Source organism: Zea mays, chromosome 7 (genome assembly GCF_902167145.1).
Source record: "Zea mays cultivar B73 chromosome 7, Zm-B73-REFERENCE-NAM-5.0, whole genome shotgun sequence".
NCBI classification, from domain to species: domain Eukaryota; kingdom Viridiplantae; phylum Streptophyta; class Magnoliopsida; order Poales; family Poaceae; genus Zea; species Zea mays.
In genome coordinates, this window is record NC_050102.1 from 116866592 (window position 1) to 116872500 (window position 5909).

The following is a 5909-nucleotide window of genomic DNA, read 5'->3' on the forward strand; positions in this document are numbered from 1 at the left end:
TTGTTGCGAAACACCCATTTTGTACCAATAACATTGTGGTTCTTTGGTCTCTCAACAAGCTCCCAAACTTCATTTGGAGTGAAGTTATTTAATTCTTCATGAATTGCATTCACCCAATCAACATCAAGTAGAGCTTCATCTACATGGTTAGGTTCCATACAAGATACAAAAGAGAAATGTTCACAAAATAAAGCTATACGAGAGCGAGTTTGAACACCCTTACTAATATCACCCACAATTTGATCAACCGGGTGATCCTTCACAATAGAATGATGAATTCTTGATACCATTTGATAATTGCTAGTTGAAGCATTAGGAGGAACCGAATGTCTTGAAGTGCCTTGATCATGAATATCCATAATTTCATCATTTTGTTGGCTTTGGTGATCTTCTTCATTTAGAGTTGAAGAGGAAGGAATGACAACCACACTATTTTCATCGTCATCTTCCTTTGGCTTTATTTCACCAATGGCCATTGTTTTCATTGCATTTTTCAATTGAGTTCCACCAACATCATCAAGATTGTCACTTTCATCTTGAGACCCCATTTGTTTCATCAAACTCAACATCATATGCTTCTTCAATAATACCATGAGTTTTGTTGAAGACTCTATAAGCCTTACTATTTGATGAATATCCAAGAAAAAAACCCTCATCACATTTCTTCTCAAATTTAGAAAGTCGGCTTCCCTTTCTCAAAATATAACATTTGCAATCGAATACCCTAAAATATGAGATATTTGGCTTTCTACCAATGAGCAATTCATAGGGAGTTTTCTTCAAAAGCTTGTGACAATATAGTCTATTTGATGAATGACAAGCGGTGTTTATTGCCTCGGCCCAATAAGAATCCGATACATTATATTTCGCTAACATAGACCTAGCCATATCAATGAGAGTCCTATTCTTTCTTTCAACAATACCATTTTGTTCCGGGGTATATTTGGAAGAGAATTCATGTTTAATACCCTTGTCATCACAATATTAATCAATTCTTGCATTTTTGAATTCCGACCCATTATCACTTCTAACTTTTTTGATATCAAAATCAAATTGATTTTGAGCCAATATAGCAAATGACTCTAATGTTTCAAACACATTAGATTTATCTCGAAGAAAATAAACCCAAGTGAATCTTGAATAATCATCCACAATCACAAGACAATAGGAATTACCACTAATACTCACAAATGATGTGGGCCCAAATAAATCCATGTGAAGTAATTCCAAAGGTCGATGAGTGGACATTTGACTTTTATTTGGATGAGTATTTGCCACTTGCTTCCTGGCTTGACAAGAGCTACACAATTTGTTCTTCTCAAACTTGACATCTTTCAAGCCACGAACTAAGTCATGCTTGGTTAACTGATTGAGTTGCTTCATTCCAACATGACCAAGTCTTCTATGCCATAACCAACCTAGTGAAGCCTTTGAGAATAAGCAAGTTGTGAGATTTGCCTCACTAGATGAGAAATCAACAAGATAAAGATTTTCATGTCTAAAACCCTTAAACTTAAGATTGCTACCATCAACACTAGAGATAATAACATCATCAACTGTGAAATTGCAACTAAATCCTAAATCACATAATTGAGCTACGGATAGTAAATTAAAATTCAAAGACTCAACCAAGAGCACATTTGATATGGAATGATCATTTGAAATAGCAATTTTACCCAATCCTTTAACCTTTCCTTTGCGATTATCTCCAAATGTGATACTATCATAATTTGAGCAATCTTCCTCACTCATTTGGGTGAACATTTTCATATCTCCGGTCATGTGTTGAGTGCATCCACTATCTAACACCCAATGATTCCCTCCCGTCTTGTAGTTTACCTACAAAAGGAAATCAATCTCTTTTAGGTACCCAAACTTGCTTGGGTCCTTGGATGTTAGTGACCAAGGTCTTTGGCACCCAAATAGTTTTCTTTTTGCTTCCAACAATTGAAGTACCAACAAATTTAGAATGAACACCTTTTGCATTATGAGAAAGAACATAACAATGCTCAAAACAAGTGGAGGATACATTTTTGAGCTTAGGACAATTTTTCTTAACATGTCCCTTCTTGTGACACTTGTGACACACTTTGTCACATTATTTCACAAACAATGTCTTTTGCTTTATAAAAGCATTCTTTCCTTTCTTGGGAACATATCCAAGACCTTCACGGTTAAGTGAGCACCGTTGACTTCCCAATATGAAATCCAATTTAGCCTTTCCACCATATGCCTTTTCTAGGTCATGAGTTAGAGTATTTACTCTATCTACTAACACTTCATTCTCAACAATGATTTTTGATTCATCAAGAGCAATATTATCATTCATGAGAGAAATTTTGCATTTATCACAAATAGAGTTAGTAGGTAGTGGTTCACTTGTAAGACTATCAAGTAAGTCACAAGTGACTCCAACATCCTCAGTGACCACCACAACTTCATGCACAATAGATGATTTTTGAGCATCCGCAAGCTTCTCATAATTTTCTTTTAGATCATTGTGAGAGGTCTTGAGCTCCTCAAAAGACACTTGGAGGTTTTTATACAATTCCTTCAAGGTCTTAAATTTTTCTTTTTCTTTGTGCATGTAGTCATCGACCTCACCTAACATTCTAACAAGATCATCATATGAATAGCCATCATCATCAACATCATCATCATCATTTATATCATTTAAATCGGTGATGATTTTTACCTTAGCATCTCCCTTTGCCATGAGACAATGGGGGGATGAGAAGAGTGAGGGAGCTTCCTTGATGGCAATTCCGGCATTAAGCTTGGATGAGGTGTCATCATCATCATCATCCGAGCTATCATCCGAGTCCCATTCAACTAGGTAGGCTTTGCCATCTTTCTTCTTGTTGTAGAATTTCTTTTTCTTCTTGTCACTTTCATCTTTGCCCTTCTTCTTCTTACTAGGGCAATTCATGGCAATGTGACCGGGTTCCCCACACTCAAAACACTTTCTATCATTGAAAGCATTTCTTCTTGATGTTTGACCTCTTCTAGGTTGACCTCTCTTCATCTTCATAAATTTGTTGAATTTCCTTACAAATAGAGTCATATCACCATCACTCTCACTTTCATTTTCTTCATCATTACTATCTTCTTTTCAATTGCCTTAGAGGCTTTAGCTTTGAGAGCAATTGATTCATTCTTCACTTTCTTTGCCAAACTTATAGCATCGGCTTGAGATTTCTTGAATATATTTTGAGTAAGAATTTCCCCCAATACTTCGGTTGGAGAAGTTGTAGATAGATCACTTCTTACTAACATTGTCACAATAGTCTCATATTTCTCCGGAAGTGATCTAAGGAACTTATGAGTGAAGTCCACATCCGATACATTAAAACCAAGTCCCTTGAGTTCATTCACTATCTCAATTAACCGGTTGAACATATCGGATACACTTTCATCTTCCTTCATAATAAATTGCTCAAACTTCCCTTTGCACACATATAGCTTGGCACTCTTCACAATTGTAGTTCCTTCATGAATTTCCATTACACCCCGTTTGGATGCCTAGAAATGAAACCTTTTCCAAGAAATAAATTCCAAGAAATGAATTATATAGAATTCAATCGACTAGAAAGTGATTCAATTCCATTATTTTTGTTTGGTTGTACAAGCAATTGAATTCCTAGAATTAAATTCTAGATGTTGTTTGGATACTTTGCACACGGAATTTGAATTTGAATACAAACAAGGATCTCTTGACTTTGCATCTGCTTAAAAATAAGCATGAACAATTCACAACTATCAGAAACTATTAAGTTCACAAATAACAATTCCACAAAGGCAAGTCACACATAACAGTTTCACAAAGTCATCAAATTCGCACATAAAAGTTCTACAAAGACATCAAATCTTCACATAGTAGTTTCATAAAGCCATCAAGTTCGCACACAACAGTTTCACATAGCCATCAAGTTCACACACAAAAGTTTCACAAAGACAAGTTCACACAATCAGTTCAACACAGAGATCTAAGTTCACATATAAGTTGTTTCACTTCCTTAGCTGCATCATAAGCCACCTCTTCCTCCTTTCCATTGGGAGTGCCATCATCGACTCAAACTTGCGTGCATTAGAGGTGAGGATGTCATAAAGCTCAAGTTCTGTGTCTTCATCAAGTCCCTCAACCTCTTGTAATGCGGCGAGAACTTCGGCGGAAGAGGGTAGCTTTGGACCGTCATCTTTCAATGCAGATGTAAGCATGTCAAACTTATCACACTATATAGAGTTAAATGAATCATCTGATCTTTGTCTTTTTAAACTACTCGAGGAAGATACAGAATATGGAGCATCCTTGCCTCCGGTATCATTCTCTTTTGCCATTTCCTTTGAACTTTCAGCTGCTGTTTTAGCACCCTCTCCATTTGCTTGGTCTTTATTGTACACTAGGCTGAGTAGATCCCAAAACTTCACAACCTTATGTCTATATCCTTTTGCTTCCTTATTCCTCTATAAAAAAATTGTTACAAAGATACATCAACAAATAAACTTGGAATTGAAACATAAACTAAGCTGCAAAAAATGGAATAAACTACTAGGCAACAGTAGCATGTATGACCAATTTGGAGTAAAAATAAGAACAAAAAATCTTCACAGTTTACAGTTCAACAGTAGAATTTGGAGTAAAAATGGAATAAACTACAAAAATTGAAAGTAATGACAGTAGTGGCAGACAAAGTAGTTTACAAAGCTAACAAAAATTATTCACAGTTTAGAGTAGTGGCAGACAAAGTAGTGCACGGTGAACAAAAATTACAAAGTAAAGAAAATTATGAAGCTAAAAATAAACAAGACATACAGCACACATGTAATATTCACATGCATCAATTTACCACAAAGGTGAGCTACCAAAAAGATCAAGCAAACAACACACATGTAATATTCGCATGCATCAGGACCAACACATCCTTCATCATCATTAATATGCTGTAATTATGAAGCTAAAAATAAACAAGGTCAAACTCCAATTTGACACGATAAGAGCTTAGCATCTTTCCTAAAGTTCATGAACTGCAAACACCAAGATCAAACGCCAGATCAGCCTATAACTCAAAATGTACAAGGGCTCAAACCTAACATGCGAAAAGAACCACACAAACAAACCTGATGCAGCATCAATTAAGATGGCGTTGTCAAATCTGAAAAGAGTCCCCCAAAGAAAAGAATATCCCTAGGCTCATTAATGAATGAACAGTTCATGTATTGCAAATTGTAAGATCTATCTCCTATAACACAACAAGCAAATAATAAACTAATGAGTAATGAACAACAAAAATTTTCTTACCTCAACGTACTCATCCCATACAGTGTCACTATCAACTTTGAGCTTGTTCTTCTCCCAATCCCATCCAAAACCACTAGTGGACAACAAACCATTAATGATATTGTAGTGCTTATCAAAGGTCTTGCTGCGAGAGCTAATATTTTCCTTTGTAATGGTGACATTACACTTCTCACAAACATTCTTCACAGCAGCTGTGTATACATGAGACTTCCACCCATTCTGACATCTATCACCTTTATTGTAATAGTCCACAAATGTATCAAGGAGTACCTTATCCAACAACTCTTTTCCCGTAAGATGGCACTCAAGTCACTAAAAGATCTCTTAGTTAGGCGCAAACTGTCATAGCAATAGACATTTGAACCCTGGTACATATTACGTAGCATTTGTTTTCTGCACTCGACATTTCTCTCTTGAACTTCGTTAGCATCTACGATGTGTCTAGGTCTCCTCCGTTGATACCGGTTTGCGATAATAGCCATAATAGACACAGCTAATACAACAACTCTCTTTCGCTTCTTTCTCTTCCTTTTAATTTCCTCCTCGTTAGTATATTGAGTTGATATCTAGAACACGTAATTTATATGCAATTAGACATGATAGTTGAAAG

At 35.9% G+C, this 5909-nt stretch overlaps 1 pseudogene; it reads right to left on the bottom strand.

The window, feature by feature from the left end:
- Window positions 1-3990: 3990 nt before the first annotated feature.
- Window positions 3991-5578, bottom strand: LOC109941138 (uncharacterized; annotated as a pseudogene).
- Between the last annotated feature and the right edge of the window lie 331 nt (window positions 5579-5909).